Below are 22,514 nucleotides of genomic sequence, written 5' to 3'. Positions count from 1 at the left end.
GGGAAGGACGATGCCTCCCGCTGTGGTCGAAAAGGTCCGGGCACCCCTGCCGCTCTGGCCAAAATACTGGCCAAGCTGTTCAAAGGGGAGGAAGAGGAATTTCTTCGAATCAATCGCAGAGATGGATATACTATGTATAATCCTCCCAGTTGGGTAAGCCCCAATCCTTCTGCTTTACTCATTTCGCTTCCCGGATTGTCTTTGACAAATTTCTAATCCGCTACAGCATTGGCGAAGAATCACCGAGGGGTTTTACAGCCCCGCCCCACAACCTGAGGATCACAACCGGGAGCTGGATCCCGGGTATGAAGAAGATCCGGATATATTCGTGGTACTCGCGGAAGGGGTGTTTTACCAGGCGAGCTACGATGGCACAGAAGTGGCCATTATCACCGATTACCCTGGTCTTCTTCCTGCTTCCCATGTAAGTCGTTGAGAAAAAACCTCTTCAAAAGAGCTTCCTCGCACTGCCTCACCCATCGCACTGTCTCGTACTCCACAGGGGAGACGTTCAGCTTGTCACACTGCTCCAGGGGCGGCTCCAAAGAGAGCGGCCCCGGCGCCGAGCAAGGCTTCTAAAAGGAAGGTCGGTGACGTCACGACCGGTCTCTCGTCAAAGAGGTAAGGATTTAAAGGTATACTTCAACAGTCACGTCAAACTATAACTTGTACGCTTGTTTGACACCAGGAAAAAGGTTCACCGGACTAAACCCGAGGGTCCGGCCAGCCGTACTCCCCGCGCCCGGGATTTAGACCCCATTGGAAAGGCGGGAGCCAACATAGGAACAGTGCAGGACTGTCCTTCGGCCGATGGTTCGAAGAATATGCCCGTTACCAACTCGGAAGTGGAGAGCGCCATTGATCATCGGCGCTGCAGGGCTGTTTTACGAGACCCTGAGTTTTCGGAAGAGGCATTCAATGCCTTCAACTCGGTCGATGCGTACATCCGAACTGCTCGAAACGGGCTTATTAGAGCCACGAAGCAGTATTTAACAGATGTGCGGGTAAATTTTCTTTGTCCGAATAGGATAACCATATGCCAGTAGCCCCCGCGACTGATAGCAGTTGGTACAACTGACTTAAGGACCGTTGTATGGTCAGGCTCTTACAGAGAAGAACAACATGCTATCCCAAGAGCTGGAACAATGTCGGACGCAGCTAAATGCTGCCACCGCCGAACTGGAAAATTTGAAGAAGTTCTCCACTGGTAACGTTCCCCTCTAGTGAGGAATAGTGAATGTATACCAACTGTGCTGATACTGCCACTAATCGCATAATAGGGTCACCTAATCAATTTGAGAAGGAGTTGAAGACCGCCCGAGAGGGAGAAAAAGAGGCGAAGAGGCAACACGCCGCAGGCGAACGTGTGCTGACCCACGTCAGGGACGAGAAAAACAAGTTGCAGGACTCCAACACTAAGTTGGGTGAAGAATTGAAGGATGTGCGGGCCCAGCTATCCGACTCCGTAAAGGAGAACAAGAAACTGCGGGGCGGCATGTTCAGTATGTTTCCGAACTTGTTTGTTTTTAGTAGTTCGAAGAGAAATGAAACTGATATAGCCATGCTTGCAGGTATATTGACGGGCCGTCCTGAAGAGGAGGTGTCCAGATCATCGAGTGATCTGCTGCGTAAGCTGTCACAGGTGCACGAACAGGCGAGGCTGGCGATGCGGAGTGTTGCCAAGGCTCTATGGCCCTCCGCCTCCCCTCCAGGAAGTATGGAGAAGCTTGTAGAGCGGTTGAAAGGAGCGCGGCGGTGTATCTGGCTATGGAAGATATCAGCCTGTCGAGAGGGTGCGCGTGAGGCTTGGGCCATGGTGAAGACTCGGTATACCAAGCTTGATCCTAATCACATGGCGCGTGTCGGACCGGTAGGGCCGAATGGGGAAGAAATTCCCGTTAGTTTAGCGTATGACCAAGTAGAGGTGGCCGCCAAATATTCCCAACAGGATTGTAAGTTAGATCGCCTGTTGGACGGTATAGAGGATGAAGTGTTTGAGTCCAAGTGACTATGTACTTTCCTCACCGTGTGGAATTCTAGCTGAATTGTATATCATTTGTCATGGCAGACCTTTTCGCTTCAACCTCCTGATTCAAGGGTACGGAGTGTTTCTGGATACCCTCACGGCCGAATAGGCCGGGGCATGCCTGGAAAACTAGGCGTAGGGGTCATAATTGCTTGAACAGACAAGTTGTATTCTGCTAGTTATGTTATATTACATTTGATTCATAAGAAACATCTTCCAGAGAGAATAGTTCCATTAAGGGTTCATTTCCCTGGGTGTGCATGCATTAGTAGACATGTCCGAATTGTGATGTGAAAATCACAGTACGTAAAGCTTCTGAGGGTTCACAATAGAGTGAGTGCAAAAGAGACTTTTCATCCACCGACTGAATATTCCCTTAAGAACGCTAGCTTTCGGTTTCACCCAGTCTGAGGTACACATCCGGATGACCCGGCAGTAACAATCGCAGAGGTGCTCCCTTTACCACCTAGCTGAACAATCGGGAACGTAGGGGTAAGCACAGGAGCTAGGCAACCCAGCTTGGCCAAAACTTAAGTCATCTCGATGCATATAATGGCGAAGAAAAGACATGCGGGAAAACGCGCATGTATGGTGAGCTTGATGCTCGGAAAATAATATTAACAAGCTTCTGTTAGAGAAGCCCCCAGGTATGATGGGCGTACATATGTAAAGATGTGTACGTCAGCAGTGTTCGGTCAAGCCGAATGAGTGCTTTAAAGCGGAAAAAAATTGTGTAAAAGGGAGAAAGAGTAATTGAAACTATAGGGGAGAAGGAGACTAACAAAGAGTTCGGCGCTAGGCATAGAACCTTCGGAGTCTGGCCGCGTTCCAGGGGTTCGGCTCTAGGCGATTGTCTAATGTGTCACGAAGATGGTACGCTCCTCCGGTGAGAACTTCGTCGATTATGAAGGGACCCTCCCATTTGGGCTTGAGTTTGTCCTTTTTCTTCTCCAGTAAGCGTAGAACGAGTTCGCCAACATTGTAAGTCTTGGCCCATACCTCTCTGCTTTGATATCTTCGAGCCTGTTGTTGATAAATGCTGAACGCCTGCCGATCCAACTCGGCCTCTTTCTCCTCGTACATACGCACTCGAGGTGAGTCGTGTATAATATCGTAGGGCAACACGGCCTCTGCACCGTACACCATGAAAAAAGGTGTGTATCCAGTAGTACGGTTGGGCGTGGTCCGCAGCCCCCAGAGTACGGAGTCGAGCTCCTCGACCCCATGTTTATCTGATTATCTTAAAGAATGCACTAGTCTGGGTTTGATGCCGCTCATAATAAGACCATTGGCTCGCTCGACCTGACCGTTTGTTTGCGGGTGGTAGACAGAGGCGTAATCGAACTTAATGCCCAGATTAGCACACCAGGTTTTCACCTCATCGGCTGTGAAATTCGAACCGTTATCGGTGATGATGCTGTGCGGTACACCGTAACGGTGTACCACATCAGATATAAATGCAATCACCGGTCCGGACTCGGCTGTTTTAACAGGTCTAGCCTCTATCCACTTGGTGAATTTGTCCACCATGACCAACCAATATTTTTTCTTATGGCTTCCCCCTTTAAGGGGTCCGGCCATGTCCAAGACCCAGAGCACAAAGGGCCATGTAATGGGGATTGTTTGTAGAGCAGTTGGGGGCATTTTGGCATCCGACACAGCGTTGGATGAGGTCCTGTGCGTCTGCCCGGGCCGTGGGCCAGTAAAATCCTGTACGGAAGGCCTTGCTGACAAATGCCCGGGCTGCGGCGTGGTGTCCACCGAGACCGGCGTGAATTTCTGCCAAAAGCTGCCGCCCCTCCTCCTCGGAGATGCACCTTTGAAGGACTCCCGTAGTGCTTTTCTTGTAGAGCTCTCCTTCATGAACTTTATAGGCCTTCGAACGCCGGACTATGCGGCAAGCCTCGTTCTGATCTTCTGGGAGCTCCCCCCTATTAAAGTAGGCCAAGAATGGTTCGGTCCACGGGGCAATTACTGCCATGATGAGGTGGGACGATGGTGTTACTTCGGTGGTTGAGCCTCCGATGATATTGGTGTGTTCGTTATTTGTGTGTGTGTTCGGAACGGGACTGTCGTTGCTATCTCCCCCTTGCCATACCACGGATGGCTTAAAGAGCCTTTCGAGGAATATGTTAGGTGGGACGGGGTCGCGCTTAGCGCCGATGCGAGCAAGGACGTCTGCCGCCTGGTTACTTTCGCGGGCGATGTGATGAAATTCGAGTCCCTCGAACCGAGCCGACATCTTCAAAACGGCATTGCGATAAGCTGCCATCTTTGGATCTTTGGCATCAAAGTCTCCATTGATTTGGGATATTGCGAGGTTTGAGTCCCCGCGCACCTCCAGGCGTTGTATGCCCATTGATACGGCCATCCGGAGGCCATGTAGCAAGGCCTCGTATTCGGCTGCGTTGTTGGAGTCTGCGTATAATATTTGGAGTACGTACTGGACGATGTCTCCTGTGGGGGACGTTAATACGACGCCCGCCCCTAGCCCTGCCAACATCTTGGAGCCGTCAAAATGCATCACCCAGTTGGAATACACGCCGTACTCTTTAGGGAGTTCGGCTTTTGTCCATTCAGCGACAAAGTCGGCCTGTACCTGGGATTTGATGGCTCGACGTGGTTTGTACATGATGTCGAATGGCATGAGCTCAATGGCCCATTTGGCAATACAGACCGTTGCATCCCGGTTGATAATTATATCATTGAGGGGCACTTAGGAGGCCACCGTGATAGAGCACTCCTGAAAGTAGTGTCGCAATTTTCGGGATGCCATGAAGACTGCATATGCTATTTTTTTATAATGAGGGTACCGAGATTTGCATGGTGTGAGGACGGTGGATACGTAGTATACCGACTTCTGGAGCGGGAATTTGTGTCCGTCCTGTTCTCGTTCGACGACGAGTACGGCGCTCACCACCTGGTGTGTTGCTGATATGTATAAGAGCATTGGCTCGCCGGTGTTTGGTGCGGCCAGGATTGGGTTGCTCGCCAGAAGGGCTATTATTTCTTCCAGTGCGGCCGTCGCCGCGTCTGTCCACTCGAAGTTGTCGGTGCGCCGTAGAAGGCGATAAAGCGGCATCGCCTTTTCTCCCAACTGGAGATGAAGCGGCTTAAAGCTACCACGCACCCAGCAAGTTTTTGGACCTGCTTGAGTTCGGTTGGCGTGGCCAGTTGTGACAGAGCTCGGATTTTGGCTGGATTTGCTTCAATTCCTCTACTGGAAATGATGAAGCCCAATAGTTTACCGGCGGGGACGCCGAAGACGCATTTTTCCGGGTTGAGTTTGATGTCGTATGTGCGGAGGTTGTCGAATGTGAGACACAAGTCGTCTATTAGTGTTTCGACGTGTCTAGTTTTGATGACGATGTCGTCCACGTAGGCCTCCACTGTTTTGCTGATCTGTTTCTCGAGGCATGTTTGGATCATGTGCTGGTAGGTGGCGCCGGCGTTCTTGAGCCCGAAAGGTATGGTGTTGAAGCAAAACGGCCCGTATGGTGTAATGAATGTTGTTGCGGCTTGATCGGACTCCTTCATTTTGATTTGATGGTATCCGGAATATGCATCAAGGAAGCATAGCGAGTCATGACCTGCGGTGGCGTCAATGATTTGATCAATGCGGGGAAGAGGGAAGGGATCCTTAGGGCAGACCTTGTTAAGGTCTTTGAGATCGACGCATAGGCGCCAGGATTTATCCTTCTTTGGTACCATTACCAAGTTTGCCAGCCAGTCCGGATGTTTAATGTGTTTGATGAATCCGGCCTCGATGAGTTTGGCTAGCTCTTCCCCCATTGCTTGTCGTTTGGGTTCGGAAAAGCGTCGCAGAGCTTGCTTGACCGGCTTATATCCCTTTAGTATGTTGAGGCTATGTTCGGCCAACTCGCGTGGGATTCCTGGCATATCGGAAGGATGCCAGGCGAATATATCCCAGTTTTCGCGCAGGAAGTCTCGTAGAGCGGCGTCGACTGCAGGGCTGAGCTGTGCTCCGATAGACGCTGTCTTCTTCGGGTCTGTTGGATGGACCTGAAATTTGACTATTTCTTCTGCTGGCTTGAAGGAAGTGGATTTGGGTCGTTTGTCTAGGATCACATCGTCCTTATCCATGGTGGAGCGTAGTGCGCTTAGTTCGTCGGCCGCAAGGGCCTCAGACAATGCCTCGAGGGCCAAGGATGCGGTTTTATTCTCAGCGCGGAGGGCTATGTCCAGATAGCTGACGAGGGTGATTATTCCCTTAGGCCCAGGCATTTTTAGCTTCATATACCCATAATCAGGTATGGCTTGAAAGCACGTGAAGGCCTCTCGCCCTAACAGGGCTTGGTACCCATTGTTGAAAGGGGCCACCTGGAAAGTTATTTCTTCAGCCGATAATTCTCCGGCGTGCCGAACACCACATCAAGCGTAATTTTTCCTGCACACCGAGCTTCCCGGCTGGGAATGATACCTCGAAAGATTGTGCTGCTTTTCTCGATGCGGCTCCTCTCTATTTCCATCTTGGGGAGCGTGTCCTCGTAAATGAGGTTTAGTCCGCTGCCGCCGTCCATCAGGACTTTTGTAAGTCGAAAGCCGTCCACGATTGGACTGAGGACTAGGGCAGCTGGTGCTCGGACTGTTCTATATTGAGGTTCGTTACTGGCGTTGAAGGTTATGGCCGTGTCGTTCCATGGGTCAACTGCAGCGACCTGGCAAACTTCGGCGAGATCGCGCAGGGCCCTTTTACGCTTGTTGTTTGAAGCGAATGTCTCGAAGACTGCCAGTACTCTATTGTCATCGTCTGCTAGAGGGTGTTGTTCTGGGGTGTCTTTGGTGAGGATACCCTCGCCGCTCTTGGCTACCTGCCGGAGAATCCAACATGCTCTAAGGCTGTGGGTTGCCATGGTATCCGGCGTCGTGTGTATTTTGCACGGGCCATTGAGCCATCCCTCTAGAACGGTGTCGTGCACCACAATAGGTTTATGTTTTTTGACTGTTCCTCTGGGCGTGCCACGGGGGCGCGCCCTTTTTTCCTGTAAGGGGAGCCGGGATGGTTCCCAGCCAGCTGCCTGAATTTTCCAGGCGCTTTCCATCGCGCTGTACTTTTGTACAATGGTTGCTAGGTCAGCGGACTTTAGTATGCGGCAGCGATTGATGGCGTTAAGGATACCCTCGTTCGCGCAGTTGTTGCAGAATGCTGCTATCGCATCTTCGTCGCGGCAGCCTTTTGCCTTGTTTTTGACAAGGACGAATCTGCCCCAAAAGTGGTGGACCGTTTCCTGAGGCTGTTGTTTGATGCTTCTGAGAACATCTATGTCCGGGAGGGTGGGTGGAATTGAATCCGAACCCTGACCTGGTTTTGGATCCGGAGTTTGGATGTCTACCGGGCCGGATAGTTCGGGCTCCGGGATATCGACTGATTTTTTAGGCTCATCATCCGACTTTATGTTCGGAGGAAGAGACTTGACCTTCTGCCGGAAAGTATCTGGCTCTTCAAGATCGGTTATCCGAACGTAGTTTGTCTTCAATATAGTGGGAGAGTTGCTCCGCTCCTCGACTACCGCTATCTGATGGGTGATCGGTGGACTTTTAATTTCTCTCTGGTCGGGTTTAATCTCGACCCGATCGTAGTCTGTAGCGACCCCCAAGGCGGTCATGCGATCCAGGAGTTCGTTCAACAACGACAAATCCACTAGATCCATGCAGGCAGAGTATTCAGGATCAACGCAGAGGTGATTTTTGATGACTTGAGAGGTCATCGTCGTCTTAAGGGCCGAGCCGGCGGTCATGACGAAGCCGCCGAGACGGAGGGTCTGACCTGGGGCCAGGGCTCCTCCGTAGATGATATTATCCTTGACAACAAGGCGAGCCATCAACCCTCTTAGCGATGGCACAGAGGAACTCTCAATGAAAGCACCAATGTAGGTGTCAAAACCGGCGGATCTCGGGTGGGGGGTCCCGAACTGTGTGTCTAGGATCGATGGTAACAGGAGACGGGGGACACAATGTTTACCCAGGTTCGGGCCCTCTCTATGGAGGTAATACCCTACTTCCTGCTTGATTGATCTTGATGAATATGAGTGTTACAAGAGTTGATCTACCACGAGATCGTAATGGCTAAACCCTAGAAGTCTAGCCTATGAGTATATGGTAATGAATCTGGCCTATCCGGACTATGCTCTCCGGTTTATATAGACACTGAAGAGATCTAGGGTTACATGAGGTCGGTTACATAAGAAGGAATCTTCATAGTCGGCCGCCTCGCTTGCCTTCCACGCCAAGGAGAGTCCAATCTGGACATGGGTATAGTCTTCGGTCTTCGTGTCTTCATAGCCCATCAGTCTGTCCCATAGATAACAGGCCGGACGCCCAAGGATCCCTTAGTCCAGGACTCCCTCACCCGCGCATACCTCAGCCGCCGTTGGGTCGTCCGATCACCAGGACGAGACCAAGGGGTGAGGGCTACGTGACCAGTTAGGCTCCTGAGTCGCAATGCTCAGGAGTCCCCCTTTACGCTCAAATGACCTTCATACCTTTTCCCTCGCCGAGGCTCCGCTCGGGAGGGCGCGTGACGACCAGGCCCGAGGGACCTGGCGGGGTGGCGTACGCTTGGGCGTGACCCGAGCGTAGCCCCCATGCCCAGCCCCCTCGCGCGACTCTCCCGAGGGGAGGAGTTGCGATGAGGCCAAACACTGAGCTCAAGGGCTCCCTGAGGTTGATACGGCCATGGGGCCGCCCTCAGTTGTTTATCACCAGCGCGGAGCATAGCGCTTCCGCACTTGCACGGGCATAACCGCTCCTCGGCCGTGTCGACTGCCAGCGCGGAGCATGGTGCTTCCACTGGCGCGTGGGTGAGGGCTCCCTCTGAGTGGAGCCCCCGGGGCGTGTACAACCCCGCCCTGAAATGTGGCTTGCACGGCAGGGCTAGACGAGGTGTGTTTGGGCCCTCGTGAGCCAGTGTGGGACTCACAAGGCCCTACCTCAAGGCGGGTTGCGCCTGGTCTTGGTTCTTGTTACCTGCGGTGGTCCTGCGAGATGGTTAGGCAACCTGTGCCGAATGAATCTCCTGAGGTTATCGCATGAGAAGGCCAAGCACCAACGACCCCAGGAGGTGATGTGAACGGGGCCGACCCGCCAGATAGAGCTCAGCCGTTGGATTTGTCGATGCTGCAAGGACGGACCCAAGCACAGACGCCGTGCCTAGCCTTCTTATGCAAAGGATCCTGAAGAAAGACGATCGGCGCACGGCTCCCGTGGTGGGTGATAATCAAACAAGTGATAACCATTGATAGCTTATGCATGGAAAGCGAACTAGCTTAGGTAAATGCAAGAACGATACATGCCACTGGGTCGGACCCGAGCGGCCTGGGGATGATGCAGCCCGAGGGGTGCCCCCAGTAGAATGAGCTAAAGATGTAAAAGGATACATGACGCAGGGACATGCCCACGTGGCCTGGGAATGATGCAACCCGGGGGGCGCTCCCAGCTAAATAAACTTGGAAAATGTCACCTGGTTCCGTTGTCGAAGGGATGTTGGGGTAGCTGAAGATGCGTGGTGAAGGGGTCGCTCCTCATGAGCCACCTGGGCCCTGAGTCTCGGGAGGCTCTGGGGGTCCAGGCGGTTCCTTGAGGACCGTCTCCATTTCTGCCAGGACCGCGTGATGCCTGGCCTCCTGGGTTGCCTGGATGCTCCGTAGGTTGCGCTAGAAGGTGGCCACCATGCTCGGCAGGCCGAATGGCATGAGAACGTAGCTGTGAGGTGGGCCCTCGCAACGTCCCACGCGCGAAGGCCAGAAGCACTCCTGAGATGCGGCCCTGTTGAGCCCTGGGATGTCGGCGCAGATGCGCAGCCCTCCATCCTTGCCTGGATGTGGAGCCGCGCCAGGTGGACGGTGATCGCCGCGCATGGCCCTTGCATCCTGTAGCTCCTGAGTGGCCTTGGCGATGAACTCTTGAGCGCCGGGCGCTCCTTGCCCGGGGTCCTCCTGAGGGAAACGTGCCGCAAAGCACGCCTCCACGTGGTGCCCGAGCGCCTCCCTCGTGATGTTGGCTAGGTCTGAGGCCCTCCAGAAGATAGCCCCCGAGCCTTGCTCGAGGATGGCGCCGGGCGCGCCTTCCTATGCGATGGAGGGAGGCGCCCCAGGTCCGGGCGCCGATCCTGATGTGACACCGCTAGAGGCGCCGCTCCCTTGAGGCCCTGTGCAGAGTAGTTGCTTCTTCTTCTTGGGGGTGGCCTCAGGAGGGTACTCGCCCTTGCTGTCGGGGTCTTCGATTGCCGCGGCTTGGAAGGCACGCTCGAAGGAGCACACTGCATCTCTTTCTTCGTAGGGGACTGTGATGATCCTGCCGCTTCCTAGCATCTTGGGGACGTCGTAGCCGTGGTAGTTGTCGCGCTGTCCGAAAGTGACAGGGAGGCAGACCTTCCCTATCGGGGTGGTGGAGCCGTCAGTCACTCCTGAGAAGGACTTGGTGGGCTGTAGCTGATCGTATGGTACTTGGAGGCTGCTGAATGTCTCGACGGACAGGACGTTAAGCCCTGCGCCGCCGTCGATGAGGGTCTTGGTGACTTGTACGTTGCTGGTGACGGGTGAGCAGAGCATTGGGAGGGCGCCAGCAGTGGCCGCGCACTTGAGCTGGCCCGCCGAGCTGAAAGTGATGGCACACTTGGACTACCTGAGCGGGCGCATGGCCTCAAGCCTGGGAAGGGCTGCGTTCACCTCGCGAGCAAACTGTTTGAAGATACGCTGAGATGCTGGGGCCTGAGCTCCGCCCAAGATGCAGGCGATAGCACGCGGTTCCTGGAAGCCCCCAGCCCTCTCGTCCTGATGGTGGTCGTCGTTCCTTCTTGGCGGCGGTGGCAGTGGAGGAAGTCCAGCGTTGCCCTGCGGGCGGTCCTCGCGAGGCTGATCCCTCCAGGTGCCCTCACGTGGCTGGTCCTGCCGGCGGTCCTCGCGAGGCCGGTCACGCCACTCCTTGCGAGGGCCGCGATCATCCCAGCGTCCTCCGCCTCGTCCTCCTCCTCCTTGGCCGTAGCCCCGGTCGTTGCGCTCAGGGCGTCGACCGAAGCATCCATCTCGAATGGCCCAGGGCTCTTGACAGTCGCTGGTGTTGTGGCTATGTACGTTGCGGAAGGCACAGAACGGACGGCTGCTCTTGGACGACTTGGGATGGTCCCGGCCACGCTTCGTATCTGGCTCTGCTGCGAGCACGGCCACTCCCTTGCGCTTCACGTCCTTCGCCTTGGCTTTCTTCTCCTCTGGGTCGGTAGCTGGGAGCTCGAGGAGGGAAAGGCCCCTCTTCGGCTCTCGCGCACTTGGTCGCCATGTTGAACAGCTCCAGAGCCGTGCATAACTCTTCGTGAAAGGCGAGCTCCTCCTTCATCTTGAAGTCACGGACGCCATCAGAAAACGCAGAAATGATGGCCTCATCCGTCACCTTGGGGATCTTGAGACGAACGTTGTTGAAGCGTTGGATGTACTTCTGCAAGGTCTCTACTGGCTGCTGCTTGATGCGGCGCAGGTCACCCGCGGCCGGAGGGCGGTCGCGAGTGCCCTGGAAGTTGGCGACGAAGCGGTCACGCATCTCATCCCAGGAGGAGATCGAGCCTGGAGGCAGGTTCAGGAGCCACGAGCAGGCACCATCCTTAAGAGCCATAGGGAACCAGTTCGCCATGACTTTCTCGTCGCCGTTGGCCGCCTTGAGGCTCAGCTCGTAGAGCTGCAAGAACTCCGCAGGGTCGAGGGTGCCGTTATAGCGAGGAGGCAGGTCTGGCTTGAACTTGCTCGGCCAGACGATGCTACACAACTCCAAAGTGAAGGCGCGGCAGCCTGCTGTGGCCAATGGGGCCCTTTGCTTATGCGGAGCCTGCCCCTGATGTCCGCGCGCCGCCACTGTAGGTGGCACGCGGTCTAGTCGCGGTGGCGCTGGGAGCGTGGGAGCATTCTCTTGCAGCCACGGAACTTCTTGCAGCTTCCTTCTTCTCGCGCGGGCGCCCGACGCGGTGGGTCACGCCGGGGGGCCGCGCGCACTGGTGCCAGAATGCCGTCTTGGTGCGGAGGTGGTGGAGGTGCTCCGTGAGCTACGTCGCCCGCAGCTGGCGGAGGGCGAGGCAGCGAGAGGGACGGCGCGGGGAGCCCCCAGCGGCGCTGACGAGCTCAGCGATGCGGTCCAACCAGTCCTCGTAGAGGTCGTCGACCGGGCGGTAGCGCAGGAGCTCGCGTGCCATGAGCAGCGCGGCCTGCGCGTCCGCGGGAGCGCGACGAGCGTGAGACGATGAGCCGGCTGGGGTCAGCGACAGAGTGGCGGTGCGGCCATCCCTCCGCACAGAAGGGTGCAGCAAGGACACTTGTTGCTCGTTTCCCGCCGGACCGGTGGCGGCGTTGGCGGTGGGTGACGGGGAACGAAGGGGAGGCCCACCGACAGGGGCTGTTTGAGAGACACAGGCGGCGAGGGCGGCCTGGCGCTCAGCGCAGGCTCGACGCGCGTCCGCCATGGATGCGACGGAGCGATGGACGAGGACCGGCGAGAGGAAGGCTTCGGCGCACCCCTACCTAGCGCGCCAAATGTCGGATTTCGGGTTCCGGCAAAACCCTTGAGGTTCGAACAATGGGGTGCGCACAAAGATCTCTCCTCCCTCTAGCACTCACCCTCACCGCAATCTCAAAGCTCAGTGTGTCGAACTCGCATAACAAAGGGGCACAAGGTTTATACTGGTTCGGGCCACCGATGTGGTGTAATACCCTACTCCAGTGTGTTGTGGTGGATTTCCTCTTGGGCTGAGGATGAAAAGTTACAAGGGAAGAACAGCCTCCTGAGGAGAGGTGCTCTTGTGCTTGGTAGGCTTGTGTGGATGAGGATGATCTGAATGGCTCCGGATCAATTCCGTCCGTCCCCTATCTACTGTGGTGGCTAGACCTATTTATAGAGGCCCTGGTCCTCTTCCCAAATGCTGGCGGGAAGGGATGCCACAACGGCCAAATTTGAAGGGAGACAACTAGTACAAGTTATCCTGACTAAAGGTGGTCTTCGCCTGCTAAAGGCTCTGGTGGTGACACCATCCTAGGCTCCACGGTGACCTCCGCCCTGCCGTCTTGCTGGTCTTGGTCTAATTGCACTGATATGGAAACCTTTGCCTGATGCCTCGGGACTCCTTGCCTGCACTTGCCTCTTTAGCACCAAAGAGGAAACGAGGACACTGTGCGCGCTGGCTCTCGCCTCGCCCCGGTCGTCATGGCTTACGTCACAGGGACCTCGCGAGGTGCCCCTTGCCTTGATCTCTCCGCCCCTCGCGAGCCAGCCTGGTGAGGCCGCCCCCGAGGAGGTCTTGCGTCGTCCGCCTCGCGAGGCTCGGCCCCTCGCGAGGGTCTTGAGTGTTTGCTAGTGAAGATGGGCCGTACAGGGCCGCTGGTGGAGCCACACCGTGGGCCGCAGGCAGGCAAGTCTGGGGACCCCCGTTCCGAGGACGCCGACACACTGGATTATGATGAGAGAGCTCATGTGTGCTGTAATATGGTGCATGCATTAATATAATCTGGCACAAGTACACAAAAAATAGGTTCCAGAAGTAAGGATAGTTGGCAGATGATAGGTTCATAATATACTTTATAGAGAGTTTATTGCCAAACCATGATAACAAGAGCACACAACAACTAGGCAGATCGTAGTGTACATAAAAGGGGTACACCATAACCATGATATATAAATCGGGAAAGTGGAACTGGCTGGAAAATACGGTGTTGTATTGCCGCTACTAATTGATAGCCTATCAATCACGTACAGGCCAGCTCTATCAGCTGTTGACTGCAGATGTCCCTGCTCCCCTTCCGGACAAGGAACATACTGTACGTACTAAATACAGAATAACAAAAGAGGAACATGTTAAAGAACATAAGGGGAAGCATATTCTTGAGGTTCCGCTTCATTGCATACAATGTTGGTTGCCCACTCATGATGAATCATAGCGCCCAAAGAAATGCAATTCCATGCTGTCTCTCTATATGTGGCCACATGCATTTGGAAAATCAAGTGGGAGCATTACCTGACCAATTAAATGTGTGTCTGTTAACTAATATCAGTATCATATCACAATTAGTATTTGAAGAAGTAAGCTTTGGACTTATGATTGGTGTGTTGTTTAGCTTCAAGAGTGGACTTCTGCTAGTGCGACACATAGCAGCTACACAGCTCATAGTGTAGATATAACGGGAAAACCTTAAGCATCAGGAGTAAAATCAGAAAGTGGAACTTGCTGGAATATATGTGCTAGTAGGAACTTGCTGGAATATATGTGCTAGTAGGAACTTGCTGGAATATATGTGCTAGTATTGCCGGTACGACTAGAAAGGCTTCGGATACCAGCTCTCTTCAGCTGAAGATGTGGTACTGTTAATATCAGTGTAACTCTCAAAGGCGACACAACTCCCCGCATTTCCTTGCTAATCTTATAGGATTCAAGTGGGCAGGCCACTACAAATCCTATTCCTATGTTTACAAAATCCTACGAATCAAAGAGGCCCGAAGAGTTCAAAGTGTCCATCACAACCGACCGTATAGACCTCTACACTGCAAATGTCCCTGCTCATCTTCACTACAAGGAACATACTGTACTACTATCATACTCCCTCCGTTCCAAAATATAAGTCTTTGGAGAGATTTCCACTATGGATCACAAACAGATGTATACAGATACATTTTAGTGTGTAGATTCACTCATTTTGCTCCATATGTAGTCCATGGTGGAATCTATACAAAGACTTGTATTTAGGAACGGAGAGAGTACTTATTGAAGAAGAACGAAAGAGGAACATGCTAAAGAAGAGCAAGCAGATTTTGGATAATAAAATGTTCATTGCGCAGTGCCCACACATGATGAACCAGAGCGCATTAAGAATGCAACTCCCTGCTGTCTCTCTATATGTGGTGCACGTGCTTTTCGAAAGTAAAGTAGGAACATTAGCTGACCAATTAAACGTTATCTGTTTTAGTAATATCAGCATCATATCAAATTCGTATTTGAGCAACAAGTTTGGAATTATGAGTGGCACGTTGTTTAGCTTCATGGATTCAGGAGCAGTGCTAAGCAGGTACGATGGTGGTACTGAATATAAAGGCATGTCTGCATGCATGTCGCGTGACTTTTGTCATTTGGGTCAGTCTACCATTTCAGGCGGTTGGATGAAGATCCTACGTCTCCTAACCCTTCTTCTTCCTCGTCTCTGGTTCTTCCCACATAGAACACCGCACGGGCCGCAGACCGAACCACCAGCCCCGACCCCTCCTGAACCGCCCCCACCGCTTGTGTTCCTCTGCCACCTCCACCCCCCACCCCTGCCCCCACCCGCATCGAGTTTTCTTCGTTCGGCGAGGCCCCACCACCGCTCCCACAACCACCATCCCCACCCGAGCCCCTTCCTTCGCACCGGCGAACTCCGGCAAGCTCTCAAAAATCGACTGACCCAATTTTGAAATTTAGTCTACTGTCATTTAACTAGTGTGGAATATAAAAGGGGAAAACCATAAGCATTGCGAGTATAGTGTTGAGCGTGCCATGGTGGATCTGAAGGTGTAAACCGGACAATGGCAACTTCGCAACCAATGTTTGCTTTCAACTAACAAGTAAGTGATGGACAAGAAATTAGAGTAAAGCAGTGGCGATCTATTTTCTTGCTGCGATAAATAAGTTGAGCAGATACGAAAGAGTACCGCCTCTGGTGCGGCGCCGTGTATGCATCTGCTGAGAATTTGACAGTGCTGCGGTAGCGATGGCTGTTGGTGGCGTGGAGGCAGGTCTAGGAGGGTAGACGGTGGCGGCAGGGCGCGGTGGACGAGACAGTCGTAGGAGCGGCGCCGGCAAGGTAGATGACGGCGGGGATGAAGCGAGAGGACGGGATGCAAGGATCCCAGTCTGAAGCCGTGGATGAGAGAGGTCAAACTCTTGTAATGGACGACGGCGTCGGGGTATCAGCTCCGGCATGGTGGAGGAGGACGGCGGTGGATGGGGTGGCGGACGGAGGAGGCTGGGGTGGAGAGGGTGTTTTGGCACCCACGGAGTACGAATGGGGAAATGGAGGGAGAGAGGAAGGGGGGAACCATGTCTTTAGGGCGTGCTTGTCTCAAATGCCAGGAAATTTACGAACTTAGCCCCCGTTTAAAATTTCCTACATCACAGCAATATTAGTCAGTTGGGGATAGGACGGTAATCTCGCATACACCGAATATTTGCCAACGAGAGTTTGTTTTTGGCGCCCACTGTGCATGAATCGGGGAGGGAGTCGATTTCGGCCGAGGAGACACTGTGTTTTGGCACCCACCGTGTATGAATCGGGTGAGAGGCGGTTATGTCACATTTGAGTGAAATTACAAACCTACCCCTATCAAAACCTATAATCGAGCCGATAGGCTTTGCGTGTCAGGGATGGGCAGTAATTTCCATCTCGCGGATTTTGGTTTCGGGCGGTTACTGCGACTTTCCCCGCTTCGTTCAAATTTTTGCAAAGCAAGAGTGCACGTTTACCGTGCCAACTCAATTCGAATCCAGTTTGTATTCTATTTTTGTTCGGGCAGGATCCATTTGCGATTGGAATAAAATTCTATATACATCATTTTTATATATACTTTCAAAGGCACAACAAAAAATTCTGCTCCTTTCTATGTATATAATATGATTTACAAATACAATGACCTCAAAATCATAAGGTTGAATTCAAAAAAAATTAAACCAAATTATGTTCTACTAAAATGTATGGATCAGTAATATCTACATATTAAATAACATAGATGCGCGTGAATTCATATGAGTATGCATGTTTGATAGATCAATTTTGGTTCGAGTATGAATTACATCTATCATCATCTCGAATTCAAATATTTGAATCCCTTTTATGTTGACTCCTTTCACGCCCATCTCTCTCGCATGCTCCTTCAGGTAGCTATCATTCTCTTTTCTCCAGCTCACCCGCATGCTCACTTCATGTTTCTCCCATCTTTGCAAACATGGTCTCTCAACGTCTCCCTTGAGAAGTGTCACACTCTCCCTATCATTATACATTACACGGGTTTCATTATCTCTCACGTCTCTACCGTTCTCTGGTATCACTAGGTACCTAAGCTTTCTTTTTCACCGCCACACACACAGCCTCACTCGTCTTTCACTTTGTATTTCTCTCTATGGGGTTCTCTCACACACCCTATATGTCTCTAGATATGACTCATACCACTAAAATTACTCTCTCCTGCAGACACAACATTTGTTGCGGTCTCCTTTCCGTCTCCATCCCAGTTATAAACTGACATTATTCATTTGTTTACCGATCAGACAAACCCCCTGCTCTCTCTCTCTCTCACACACACACACACAGCTCATGCTTCCACTCCCTTCCCGACTATCGTCTCTCTCTCACACACACAAAACTCTCACTTTCGCACCCCCGACCCATATTTCTCTCACATCATTGATCGACTAGCCTCCAGATAGGTTTATACACCCGCACACTCGTGCTTCCACTATAGCGTACATGTCTCTCTCGCGCTCCTTGTATCTATGTAGATTTTTTGTCCCTTCTTGAGACACGCCCTCTCGATCGTGCACACACACTATCGCGTCATTTTAAGCTGATGCCTCTCGCACACACACTCTTTGTGTCTTTGTCACACATGCACTCCGCCCTCCTCCTCTCTCCCTCTCTCTCCACACACAACACACACACACATGGGCTTTTTGCAACAACTAGCAAGATTCCCATGCATTGCACGGAACATCAAGATGCATTTGTATGAGTAGTTTATCTTGTGGGAGAAAAGGATGAACGAGGGAAGGCCTTATTTTCAAATGTGGAGAGGGGTGTGGGTATCTTTTTGCAAAATTGCCATAGTTTCCTTCCTATCCATCAGATATAAATCGGACGGCCTATATTGCAGGATGGCAGGCACACCATCATCACCAACTCTGTTTTTTTATCTCTACTCTTATAAAAAGCATAGTCGGTGATGATGGTGTGCCTGCCATCCTGCAATATAGGCCGTCCGATTTATATCTAACGGATAGGAAGGAAACTATGGCAATTTACCCGCACTCCTCTCCACATTTGCAGATAAGGCCTTCCCTCGTTCATCCTTTTCTCCCACAAGATCTTGATGTTCCGTGCAACGCATGGGCATCTTGCTAGTAAGAATAGAAATTAGAGATATACCACTTCTCGAATATTGAAACCAACAACATTCCTCCCTTATCTCATCAAAACCGCCAAAGGAATATATTTTGAGTGAAACATAAGATATTTTTAGTGATACACGTATTTCAAAACTAGACTCTTTGTTCTATCAAATCGGTGAATATATATTAATATACTTTGATCATGTGGCAACGCATTGGCACATTGCTAGTAGTTATTACTACGGTATAATTTTTTGGACACCAGACAAACGGTGGAGTACATATACGAAGAGAAGAGGCGCACGCACGCAGTCAGCCTCTCGCTGTCTCGCACACAAGAGAGTTATGTAAAGGCACCGTTAACAAATAAACCCTAAAACCCTAGGTGCATGATTGCTGCATGCGCAGGTACCGGGTACTTGGTGGAGCACACCTTTGTAGGAATAGTCAGCTCGCGTGTTAATTTGATCCATAGGAGTTGATGGTCGGGACCACATGTGAACGACCTGGAGGCGGTGGCTCGCCAGTTGCCACAGATCGAGTAGCCACGGTTAAATTACCATTTTTTAGCGGGGTAAGAGTTCCGATTTTCAAGGCGCGTTATAAGTACTTAAGTAGTTTTTAGAACGATTGGTATGGAGCGAAAATGGAATTCATAACTACTACCTCCTTGGCGTATGGTTGTATGGGTTTATGTTGCGAGATGTTGAACCTGGTAGTTCTAGGGCAAATACTATGGTTTAGATGTTGGTTTTCAGTAATGAAAATCAGAAGGGGGAAACCCTTCTTTGATAAAAAAATCTACTACCTCCATCCTGGTTTACTAGTCCCCATCGTATTTTGGGTCAAAGTTTGTCCACGAATTTTTTGTAAAATGTGAATGGAAAATGAGATTTTGTTATACCCAAATAAAAAAGGACTGGAGGGAGTGATTTCTCTGACACGGACGCGGCCTCTCATAGCACTGGCATTGAACCGGTGCACGGGCCAAGAGGGCCCCACTCGATGCAGGCCCGGCTGAACACGCCTCCTCGTCGCATGCAACCGGCTTTAGACTGCCCCGCCTTCCTCCATTGAATACGCGTGTGTGCCGGCAACACGTCCTTCCGCGAGCCGGTCGGCATTTTAGAACACAAAAAATGATCAAAATATAATTAATTACGCATGGTCTTGACTTGTTGTGCTCGCACTGGTATCAGGAACTAGAGGTTTTTCTTTATTTATAACTCTCCTCACATTTTTGGCTTTGAAGTGAATCATGGTTGTGGACATTATCTATGAATGTGCAGATATCTGTGAACATGAGTTTGATGTGGAAGTTGAACTTGGAATGTTGGGTTTGCGTGTGAACTATACCATGTCCAATGCTTCGTCTGTTATTGTTTGGAAAGTAATTGCTGTTATTACATGACCCTAAAAACATATTTTGTGCCACCTCAGTAGATGCACTGACATCACAATAGGCATGCAGACTGGATAAACATTTGAACCTAGCTATTATGAAGGAAAATTTGTATTGACAACAGTTTTAGATAGCAGGAGACGCCTAGCCTGCTCTGCCTCTGCTAGCTTCTTTCTGCCTTCTTCCATCTCTTCTTTGGCTTGGGCGAAGAGAGCATCTGATTGATCTTTTCGCTTCTTCAGGAACTCAGCTACATTCTCAAGGGCTGCTGCACACTTTCTTTCAGCCTTTACTAGAGGCACGAGGACACGAACAGTTGACGACTCCACCTGGCTTGTGTGTAATCCAGCATCATCTAGGAATTTGCACCTTGTGTCTATCCAGCATCATTAGGGAACTAGCACCTTGTGTGTAATCCAGCCTCATTTTGGAAACATGATCTCGAGGTTGACCATACTTCCCTCCTCGCAGGAACTGCATCCTGACATGAAGTTACTTCTTTTTTAGATCAATACTCAGAGCAACCCAGATCATTTAGTAGAAACCAGATAAACAGGACTCGGAGAAGTGAATTCAAAAGGAAAAATATAAAAACAGACTACAAGGTGAGAACACCCACTTCCTACATCAAGCTAAAAACGAAAGCACTAGGACGATTAAGACTCTTCTTATTACACATCGAAGAACACGATGCTGAGAGAAACAGAAACTACAACATATACACATCAAAGAACACGAGGCTAAACGAAAGTAATTGAAAGGGTGTTACTTACCAAAGCTTGTTTTACAGGTTCGGTGCAGCTCCTCTTTAACTTGCCATGCTCCTTGAAGATGTCCCCAATATCCCGTGTTTGGTCTTCATTGATCCTCTGCATGTTCACACTCACCGTTTTAAAATCTCAACATGGAAAGAAAAATATACCAGTAATACTCACACATCTTGTGGGCAACATTAAAGCACTCGTCTGCCATGTTAGAGCATCTCCAACAGAAGCGCAACACGCAGCGCTTTAAAAAAGCATTTACAGTGCTGAGATCAAGAAGTAGAGATAGAGTGTAGAGACTAGAGAGTAGATACATAGATAGTTCTCAGCATAGATAGATAAAAAATAGATAGTTCAACTACTCCTTGTCGTCCGACTCCTCCTCGGTGATGTCCTCCTCCGGCGTCTCAATGTAGGCGTGAAGACCGATCATCGTCCGATTCCCAGGGCGACGCTGCTCCTAGCCTCATGTTGAATTGAGCGTCCGCTTTTCGCGTACGTTTGTCCTCGCGATAGGCGGCTCGCTCCGCCCTCCTCTTCTCCCTCTCCTCCATCCTTTGCGCGTAGAACTCGTGCTCGTTGATGATGTCCTGCGGGAAGCGTTGGCGCCACAACGCCATGGCTTCCTCGTCCATCTCAGCGATGCCGAGACGGTGCTCCCGCCTTCGGTTGTCGCGACAATCCTCGTCGGTGATAAGCCATGGCAGAGGCGCGAGCTCCTGCGCCCGCTCCCGCGTCGGCACGTTGGGGAAGTTCAATGTTCAATGAGGCCACCGGAGGCGCCACGCCGTCGCGTCGTACGCGCGGGCGGCCTCGTTGGTGGTGTCGAAATTGCCGAGGCCGAGGCGCATCCCGCGGAACCGGATCTCAGCGGAGAAGCCGCCGGAGGGGCGCACGCGGACGCCGCGGTATCCCCAAGTTTCCCGGCGACGCAGCGGCATGGTGGCGCGGCCACGGCAAGGTGAGAAAGAGCGGGGAGAGAGCGGTGGCGAGGCGCAGAGCGGGGAGAGCGTGGTGGCGAGGCACAGAGCGGGGAGAGAGCAGTGGCAAGGCACAGAGCGGTGGGAGGACGTTGGATTTTATAAAGCGCGTCGGACGCCGCGCGCCAAAACTACCGCGCGCCCGGCCGCTTTTTCCCGCGCGCGCGATCCTTTCCTGACGTCCCTGCTATCTCTACTCTCTTCTCTACTGTTATATTTATTTTATATTTAATATTTATCTCTACTCTCTTCTATACTGTTATATTGATTTTATATTTAATATTTATCTTTACTTCTCTACTCTCTACACTTTTTTCTACTTTCTTTTAAAAAACAGAGTTGGTGATGATGGTGTGCCTGCCATCATGCAATATAGGCCGTCCGATTTATATCCGACGGATAGGAAGGAAACTATGGCAATTTTGCAGAAAGATACCCATACCCTCTCTAGATTTGCAAATAAGGCCTTCCCTCGTTCATCCTTTTCTCCTACAAGATAAACTACTCATACAGATGCCTCGTAATGTTCCGTGCAATGCACGGGCATCTTGCTAGTTCTAAAAAACTTTCCATCATTGGCCACACTACTGGTTGCAGATGAAGAACCTACCCAAGCACAGCGTGATACAGGAGCGACGCACAATTACAAGCTGATATTCTGTTGGACAATGGAGGCTATAACAAATTACTTTTACGGGAACAATAGCAACCAGGAAATTTGAAGGCTAGGTATGAACAAAATTGGAACTACACATGTACTGCTAAGTGATTCAATACACACATTACCAATCGAGGAGGAGAACGATAGTCGCGGTGGCCTCTGTGCATCATGGTCGGCAACGGGAGTCAGTTCATTGTCCACGACGATGGTGCTTCTACGCTTGGCGTTGACTTCCGGGAAGCAGATCCGAGACCGTGGAAGACGGTGCCAGGGAAGAGGCTCTGTGTACGACAACGGTGGTGGACTGACTCCAGTGCGGCGTATGAGGTCGTCGATGAGGCAGATGCGCTACGGTGGACGAGTGCGCCGATGGAGAAGGGGAGGAGCACGAAGGCTGCGGTGCCGTGGAGAAGTCTATTTTGGTGCGGGGATAGAAAATGGGGAGTATTCAGGTGTACTACTCTGGGTGCCGGGGTGGGGTTGGCTGGGTAGGGTGAACCTGAAGTTAGGAAAACAGGCCCCTACCAAGCGTAATCTGCAGACCTGTTCCGAAGGTTATGA

The sequence above is a fragment of the Triticum aestivum genome, chromosome 2D, assembly GCF_018294505.1.
Source record: "Triticum aestivum cultivar Chinese Spring chromosome 2D, IWGSC CS RefSeq v2.1, whole genome shotgun sequence".
NCBI lineage: Eukaryota > Viridiplantae > Streptophyta > Magnoliopsida > Poales > Poaceae > Triticum > Triticum aestivum.
This window is presented reverse-complemented; position numbering follows the sequence as displayed.